A 10,263-nucleotide genomic window follows, 5' to 3' on the forward strand; every position below is an offset into this window, starting at 1 on the left:
GGACCTAGATGATCGGAGTTAAATTGCCCTTTAACTCTTGAAAGTAAGATCATAACATTTTTGTGTGGTAGCAATTAAATGAATATTATATTTAGTTTAATTTAATGTCATTATTTGCAATCATACACCGTTAAATCAAATAAATAATTAGTTGGACAAATGGAATTGAATATGAAGAGATATATTCAGAGAGAGTATAGAGAGGGAGAGGATCCAAATCCAATAATATAAACAATAAGTTTACACAGATTAGATACATGAATTATGTTAATTACCAGTAAGAGATGCACACTGATATATTATTAGTAGAGCCTAATACATTATTGATCACTAACATATATAAATATTATCTTTTTCTAATTACTTATTGGACTTCAGTTAATTATGCAGTGCCTTCATGTAAAGCAGTAGCATTTGGATTTGCTATGACCTGAATATCTCTCTTAGGAGGCCCAAAAATTAAAGCAGCAAGAACAGGCTCCATCTCCTTCCCTTTGATGATTACCAAGAACACAACTCTACACAAAACGATCATTCCCATAAGAATCCCGAGATCAACCCACTTTGAATAGCTCATTTCTGCTTCCCATTTGCTCCTCAGAAGATCTCGTCCCCACTTACACTCCCAAACATGAGACCCTCAAACTTGTTCTTGAAGAGACCCTGATAGGCGTATCAATGGAAGGCGACGTAGTAGAGAGGATACTTCCAGAAGATTCTAGGGAGGTCATTGGGCAGTCTGAAGAAGCCTCCTGCGAGGATCATGATGCCTTGAAGACCAGCACCAGTTATGATTCCCATGAGGAAGTTAGGAACGATGCTAGCCACTATCATCATGAGGCTCTCAACCAGCATGAGACAAGCGAAGAGGATGCAGCAGAACAAGATGAAGCGTTCAGCAGATTTCTGAAGGCCAGGGAGGTAATAGGCTATGGCTCCAGGAATGAGTGACAAGTAATAAGTATGGGATTGCAGATAATGTATTTCCTATCACATAGGCTGTCACTCCATAGTGTCCATTTAGTCTTTCCCTTTGAAATACCTGCATACATCAGTGGAAACGGAGGAAAACATTGTTAAGAATTGCATAACACAAGTCAAGCAACACCCGATATGGGAGGAGAGTACAAATTGGCAATTCGAATTGATACCACATCTTAGCTCAGCATTTTAAAACTCGAGTTTGTAAATCCTTTAGTATTTATGTGTGTATTATAAAGCCCACGTCTATTCAATACGACACTTATCAAGTCAAATCTACGCCAACACTTGATATCTTGACAAGCAGTTTGTAAAGAACACTATTTTCAGAAAAATGTAATCTTAGAGTCTCACCCACCCAATCACTAAAATTGATGGAGATGTTACACATAGTGTATGAGGTAGCCATGGTTTAAATAGAGAAATGTTAAAGGAATTATTTATGATTGGATAATACCTAATATGCTTATAAAAAAGTTTTATTAAATTGCTATAAGACTAAACATCTTATGTGATAGTGAAAGTTGGGTTTTAAAGAGATAATAGGAGAATAAAGTTTGAATAGCAAATATGAGAATGTTAAGGTTGTCATGCATGCATACACGAAAAGATAAAATTTAAAATGAAGATATATAAGAAATTAAAAGTGGGCATGACATCTATTAAGGAAAAGGTAGAAAATTAGTTGAACACATACAGAGAAGATTGTGGAAGGTGTCAATAAGGAAAATGGAATAGATCATCTTAAACCTTTTAAAGAGAGGATCAGAGATGACATTCATGAAAATTGTTGAACAAGAGACTTGTTGATTAACAATACACCCAAAAGTTTGGTTGTTGATAGAATACAATTGCATCGTGCAATGTATATAGTCAATCCCACTAATTTGAATTTGAGTTTTCTTGAGTCAAATGGAGGAATACTCTTTTAATAAGGTTCTTTTTAATACACATAATTTGAACTCAATACCTTGGTTAAAAATACAAGGTCAATTCTACTTTTTACAACTAGCATGATTGGGATCATTTTTTAGTTATTAATTTTTTTTATAGAATTTTAGTTCTTAATTTAATATTTAATGAAGATTGGATGATATATACACACCTTCATATCCTCCACAAAGGAAGGGAACCCACCAATAGTCATGAAAGTTATGAAGGAAGCCACAAACGCAACAAGTGCACCTCTAGCCTGAAATAAATAAATACAAAGATAAAACAAAACAAAACCAAGAATTAGAAATGTCATTAAGTACTGGATCACATGCATGCATTAAATGATGAACTCTCAAAGCATGTTTCACTATATTAGTTATTCTCTCTTGCCTGAATAGACCCAGTGCTCATGCCCAGATCATGGAACACAGTGGCCAAACCCAGAGCCACAGCGATGTCTATGAAAAGGCATGACCAGTAATAGCCTACATCACGACGCATGTTCACAAATGATCTTTTTGTAAGAACAATACACTGAGTGTGGAAGCTTGCATGTCCTCTCTTCCTCTTCTTCTCCACCATTCCACTTTCCTGAAACACATTTCTCAATTATAAATTACTTCTTAATATTTTCGTTTGGGAAAGCAGCCAACTGGTAATGTAGTTATATATGTAATCATTGCTTATATACAGTTATCTTATTCATGTGATATATATATATATATATATATATATGGATCCAAGATTTATACCTGTGCAGTCAGTGCTGCTACTTCTGCTTGAACATGTTTGTTCATATCAGAAGTCTTGTATGAATTCACAAGCGTTTAAATTGCTGCTTCTGTAGGTTTCCTTTGAGTTCCAGTTAAACCAAGCTCAATGTCCTTATAAACCAATAAGAATCTCAATTAAAATCTGAGTTTAGCTACATGATTAGTACTGTTATAATATTTGACTATAGTGCATAAAGCATACCTGATCATCATCATCAAAATCCTTGTTTATAGTTTTCAGAAAATGATCAGATGGATTCTGGAGTGAAGGGCAAGGAAAGCCATTTGAAGCAAAGAACTACAACACAACAACACAATTAATATATATACATATATATATATTGGTCAATATGCACCAGATTAAGCAAAAGAAAAATTGAACAAAAGTATATATGGATCAATGCAAACCCTAACCTCACTTCCAGCAGAAGCAGGACCAAAGAACACAGTTTTTCCAGAAGAAAGAAGACAAAGATTATCAAAGAGCTGAAACACTTCAGTACTAGGTTGATGAATGGAAGCAATTATGGTCCTTTGAATCCCATCCTTTCGATCAAGGCTTGCGATTCTGCTCATGACATAGTACGAGGCTGCACTATCAAGTCCACTGGTTGGTTCATCAAGGAAGAGAAGTCTCGGACGTGTTAGGATCTCAATGCAGATACTGACTCTTCTCTTCTGGCTTCCACTGATTCCCTTGCAACCCCAACCACCAATTCTGGTGTTAATGGCGTCTTGCAGACCCATTTCTCTTATAGCGAGCTCTGCTCTCCTTTTTCTCTTCCTTTGACATTGTGTCTGGTAGTTGAAGCTGAGCTGAGTAGTACACTGCTTCTTCTACAGTTAGGGTTGTGAGTGAAGTGTCACCTTGTGTTACATATGCCTGAAATCAAGGTGGTAATAATAAATCATTTTTTGTAGTAATAATATATTCTACAATTTTTTCTTTTAACAGTGTCAGTGAATCTCACTTGCAAATTTTTTTTTGAGGGGTTGCAAATCATGGAATAAGATAGAACAGAAAAGGTTTTAAACCAATTCACTCTAGGACCTTCAATCCTTATTTTCAAATCATCTGGTCCTTATTAAGCTTTATTTAACTTTTTGGTCTTTTAATGTCATTTGGGTCACTAATATTTATGTTGAAATTAGTTGACCAAAAAATTATAAAGAAGGATCTAAGAAATTTAAGGGATTTAATTAATATCTATTTTGTTCTATGGTTCTTTCATGTAATTTATTTGTAAATATTATTATTATTATTATTTACAAATCTTCACACAATTTATAGTTTGAGTTGTTAATATTTAAAAAATAATTTAAATTTTTGGATGAATATTTATAAATAATAATAATTAAATTATTAAATATTCAATATTTAGTATTTTAATAATATTTATTAAAATTTATTTTAATAATATTTATTAAAATTTATTTTAATAATATTTATTAAAATTTATTTTAATAATATTTTAATGTGTTTAGCGCTCTTAAAAAAATAATTTATGAACAAATTATCACTTTAAACTATACGTAATCCTTGTGAGAAAATATTAATAATGATGAAATTGATGGTTTTTTTAATGGAAGGATAAAATTGCTCCTCAAAAAATGGTTTAGGGAGAATATTATGAAATTATTTTCAACCTAGTAGCGTTATGAAATTATGAAATTGTTATTTGACAAGCTCAATATTACTTCACCTTATTTAGTTGTTGTGTAGTGTTTGTTACCCAAATTTTAGAGAAAATAATATGGCTGGATCAATATAACAAGTGATGAATTTGAATGTTAAGTTTCACTGAAATTTTGAAAATTATTATATATTCTTTTGATAAAATATTGTGAGTTATTAAAGTAGACACAATAATCATCAGCTACTTTTTTTTTTGGATGGTGAGGCAAAAAATCATTATCAGCTACTTCACTCATATTCAGTTTGAAGCATTAAACATATAAGATATCCATGCATGCATGCGTGCCCCAGATAGTAAAATCTATCATCATCTCTTGCTTCTCAATTAACATTATTAGTAAAACACGATCAATAAAGAAATTAATTAAGCACAGATCAAGAAGAGAAATGAAATAGACATTTAATTAGCAAGGCTTAATAATATGTATCAAAAGGTTTATATATATAAGTACCGAGGTCCCATAAGCCAGTGCTTGTTTGTGGCCAATAACAAGGATTTCCCCTACTTGCCTTGTGTTTGAACCTAATCTCCCTGCAATATTTAATTCAAGTCATAATTTCCTTCAATTTATATAATTATGCATAGAAGAAATTAAATTAAAGAAAGCTCATGATGAAACAATGAAATATTTCATGTTTTAAATAGCACATTCATATTTGGCCAGTGAAATGGTTGAAGTATTATATTGGTTCATTTGAAAGTGATTGAATTGGTTATAATTAAATTAATATATTTTAAAGTTATATATAATAATTATTTCAGTATTTTGAATAATTAAGAAAGATAAAATATATTAGCTATTAATGCTCTAGATAAAACATTAATGCTTGAGAGTTTTTAAGTCCTTCTCATTTATTGTATATTAACAATTAAATCCCATTTTATCTATGTGTGGCAAGTTGACTCAAGTTTACTGTAGTTGAACAATTAAGAATGAGAAGCAAGTGTTTAAAAAAGGGAAGAGAACAAATATGGGTAAGAATAGTGGGAGAACACACTACATTTTAATTCAAAATCTCAAAATTTTAATTTATAAATTTTTTTACTTTATTATATATGAGTTATTAAGCTTAATTTTATCTAATATATGACTTCACATCACCTCATCATCAAGTATATTCACACTTGAACAATATAATAGAATGAATATGAGAGAGAGAGAGAGAGAGAGAGATATATATATATATATATATATATATAACTTTGTTGACTGTAATTAAGTTCATAGAAATTGAAAGAAAAATTAAGCTATTTATTCTCAAAGATGATATGTGAAGATCAAATACACGTCTTATATATTTCAACTATGTTTAAAAATAAGTCAGAAAATTACGCTAAATCTACCAACAAGATTTCCGATGGATTTATACTAAGTTAAAATATAATAACAGAAATATTAGAAATAATAAAATTAGAAAAACAAAAAAGAGAGGAAATAATTAAAAGAAGTAAAAATATAATTTAAAAGTAATAAATATTTTATAATTTAAAAATAAAATGATATAATTATGATATGTTAGATATTTATAACGTATATACTCATTTTCTATTTTTTTCATTTCAAGATCATTTATCAATTGTTTTTCATTTCCCAATACTTATATTTGTGTGTATAAACCATACCTTAGAACCATGTTTTAAATTTAAAAGAAAAATAAAGAATGGGATGAATTGATTAAACCACCGTTTTCTAAATTTTGACCTTTTTTCTTATCATTTCACCTCATTATATATTCCAGTAAATCATTATTTTCTTAAAACATGTATCTCACTAAATTATAGAACATCAAATCACTCCAAGAAAAAAAAATCCTATAAAATAGAATAGAGGAGGATCATCATATCATGTTCCTCTGCGATTGATTTTGTAAACAACAAAAACTCTGATCCTTTACTTTGAAAAGGATAATATGATAATAGAATAAGAATTACATTTGCCTGCTAAGGCATCAAGAAGAGTGGACTTGCCACAACCAGAAGGACCCATAATGGCCAAGAGCTCACCAGGTTTTGCATAACCACTGAGACCTTCAAGTATTGTTCTTTTCTTCTTCCCACTTGAAGAAGAAGAAACTGACGTCACCCACACATCCTTCCACGTCAGCCACATCCCCATCTCGTCATCATCCATCTTCTTCTTCCTTGCTGGACCACCACTTGGTGCTCCTTCCACATCTAACGTCGTCGTTTCGATCTCTAGCCCTCTTCCAACAACCCTAAAGCTGTGCTTAGCTTCACAGTCACAGGCTTCAGATGGACATGGAGGATGAAGGGAAGCCACAGGAGAGAGAGAGAGAGAGAGGGAGGGAGGGAGGGAGGGAGAGAGGGAGAGAGAGATTAGGGGTTTGAATACATGGCTTCTAATAGTGATACTTCGCCCTTTGGAGACAGATGGTATTCATAGACCTTTGTGCACTCTACATATATATCAACAAGTGTTTCATATTTGTGTCATGTAATTTACTGAGTTTGATATTTTAATAGAGTGATTGTATTTTTTAGTACATAAAAGGTGTATTGAATTGGTTTCTCTTATCAATCATCTATAAGGTTTGTCCTAGCATTACATATCTTTGTAGGAAAATTACATTCAGGTCTCATATAATGAAACTAATTATTCTAAGATCTATTGACAATTGAATTAAGGTCATTGACAATACAATTAGTTTTCAATAGCCTTAATTCAATTGTTAATAGATTTTAGAATAATTAATTTTTTATATGAGACTTCAATGTAATTCTCCCTATCTTTTTTTATACAAGTCACGTGTTGAAAATTTTGATGTGATGTATTGGTAGTAAGTTATAGTATTCCTTGGGTTCAAATTGAAAGTCATTTTAAAAATATAACGATAATTTTTTAACAAGCAAGCTAGTTAAATTTATCATATATTAAGAACCAGAAACAGTGTATACTACATTTCAATATATCCTCATTTTATTTATTGTTATTGAATTATATTATTTATTATTTGTCACCTTTATTAAGAAAGTTTGGTCTTCGCAAGGATATTTGGTCCATAACTTATAAAGTTGTGGGTTCAAATCCCACTACTAATGTAAGAACTTTATTAGTAAGTGCTCTTTGAGCCTAGAGGCATGCCATAGCTTAGATAAGTCCCTGAGACTCAATTTATCTAATTTTTTTGATAAAATAATAATAATTTAATAAAGGAAAAATTAATCATTTAATTATTATAATTTTGACTCAATTATATATAACTCAATTTTTAAACTTTAACTTATTGTGACTCAATTCTTATAGTTTAATTTGGTTGTAACTCAATCATTAATTTTGCCTATTGCAATTTTGTTCCTATAGTTAAAGATTAAAAATATTTTAAACTTTTAATATTTATAAAGATTAAAAGGTTAGTAATTTAAAATATTATTAATAAATTTTAACATAATTTTAATATTTATAATTTTATTTTTTTAAGATATAGGGCCTAATATTTAAGTGGTTGAAATTATAACAAATGAGTTATAAGAGTTAAAGTTTAAAGACTGAGTTATAACTAAGTCAAAATTTCAAAGACTAAGTTAGAATGAATTAAAGTTTAGTTATTAAATTATAACTAAATCAAAATAAAAGAATGAAGTGATTAATTTTTTCTTCAACAAAGGTCGCGCGGAGACTGATAGTTCTAGATATAGTGGTTAGTGCTATGTTGTTTTCTGGACTTTGTTAGTTCCAGATGGAGACAGAGTTCCAGATGTAGTGGTTAGTCCCGTGAATAATAAATTCAGTAATATTAAATTTACGGACATCAAGGAAATTATTTATTTCTAAAATTTTTCTTATATACTTTTCAAATCTCTACTCTTTTTTTTTTTTGTTCAGTCTCTTCAAATCCCTAGCTCTAGTTATGTCTAAATTCAGTTTTGAGAGACATGAACATGAACGGTAATTTTGAAAAAACATATGCAGTAGTAACTTATTTTTGTCATGTTAAGAAATTTAATTTTTAAAACTCTTAATTTTTACTATAAAATCCAAGTCCTTAGCAGTGATTTCTGTACGCCTTAATTAACAAAGGAAGACAAAGGAAGAAGATGATATTAATTTTCCGAGACAGACAAGAATCACTAAAAGCCCTGTTTGGTATCAGGATTTGTTTTGAATGAAATGATTATGAAAATATACAGAAATGATGGAAATAAGAAGGGGAATAAGGTTTAAAAATATGGTTGGTACACCCATGAAAATGTTGCATCATTTTTATTTGACATTAAATTAAACTTTATAGTAAAAAGACCAATATGTCCTTCCCAACAAAAAGAACCCTAACCTTCACCAAATTTGAATCCTCATCTACCACCTTAATGTCATCCTCATCGTCATCGTTGCCAGAAAAAGCCCAGAAATCATCCAGAGGGAGATTGAAGACCAGTTGCGTCCTCGCGGTCCTTGTGATCGCAAAAGGTGATAAGGGTGGCTGACATAAATCGCCATTTTCATGGAAGGCCAAATCGCTTCCATCGATGAATAGCTTGAGGTGGTTGTGGGAAGCTCGTCGGCAATAGGTAAGAAGATCGCTTGCGAGAAGCTTGAAGGCTGGCTGTTAACTGTGAACAAGAGAGGGAGGGGTACAAATGGAATGTGAAATTTAAAATTTGAAACCTTAATAATTCCAATTTGGTACGTCCAAACAAACATTTTTTAAAATTCCAATTCCATTTTTATACTCTTAATCTCAACGTATACCAAGTTCAATGGTGCTAATACCCGAAAAAGAAAAGGTTTAAGGGAGCATTGTTTTTGCCTACAAGAGTGCTTCCATATATTTTGGAAAGCGCTAGCTCCAATACGTTCCACATCTTTTTTAGGAGCATTTTCACATATAAGCACTTCAAATGGGTATTTCTATAAGTCTATTATTTTTTGGTAATAATGTGAGCTCTATGTAAGTGTGTTTTAAGGTTAAATGTATGTTTAAGACCTGTAATGGGGACAAGAATAATTAAATTTGAAGATTAAAGTTTGTGGGAGCGTATTGGAGTTATGAGATTAATTAACTTAACTCTAAAATTAGTGTGTGATCAGTGTTTGAACACTTGCATGTATAATGATAATTAGCCTTGTATATTATGTAGGTTAACTTGTTTTCTCTATTTCTGCTTCCTTTGAGACTAAGACATATAATCAATTGTGAAATATCCCAAATGGAGAGAAGCTATGGAGGCTAAAATTTTTGCTCTTGAGCAAAAATACAAGATCTTAATTGAACTCCTTATAGGCAAGCATCCCATTAATTGTAAATGGATGTTTGAAAAGAAGTTTAAAGCTAATGGTTCTCTTGACAATTATAAAGCCCATTTGGTCACTAAAGATTATACACAAACCAAAGGGATTGACTACTTTGATAATTTTTTACTTGTAGCTAAACTAACAATAGTTTGTTTAGTATTGGCCTTAGCAACTACCAACTCTTGACTGTTGAAGCAATTAGATGTTAATAATACCTTGGTGATTTGGATGAGCAGGTCAATATTGCTCTTCCTCTTGTTTTAATTCTCCATCACCCAACATTGTTTGCAAACTTCAGAAGTCTTTTTATGGTTTGAAGGAAGCCAACCGCCAATATTTTGCTAAGATTACATATGATATTACTTCTTATGATTATCTCCAGTTTAAAGTTGATTATTTGTTGTTGGTCAATACGACTTATTTTTCATTTATAGTGTTACTGGTTTATGTTGATGACATTATATTAACTGCTAGTGATACAATTGAAATTGCCCATATCAAAAGTCTTAGGCCATGTTTGGTATGATGAAAAAGTTTTTGATGGAATTGGAATCGGAATTAGAATCGGAATTGAAATTGAAATTGGAATAAAATTGAATTTAAAAATGTGTTTGATATGATGATG

The 10,263-nt window shown here is 31.0% G+C and overlaps 1 pseudogene; it reads right to left on the reverse strand.

The window, feature by feature from the left end:
- Positions 1 to 382: 382 nt before the first annotated feature.
- LOC129285585 (ABC transporter G family member 1-like) lies at positions 383 to 9,208 on the reverse strand (annotated as a pseudogene).
- Positions 9,209 to 10,263: the final 1,055 nt, after the last annotated feature.

Source organism: Prosopis cineraria, unplaced genomic scaffold (assembly GCF_029017545.1).
Source record: "Prosopis cineraria cultivar Desert tree isolate PC_DT_omini unplaced genomic scaffold, ASM2901754v1 PC11, whole genome shotgun sequence".
In the NCBI taxonomy this organism is placed as follows: domain Eukaryota; kingdom Viridiplantae; phylum Streptophyta; class Magnoliopsida; order Fabales; family Fabaceae; genus Prosopis; species Prosopis cineraria.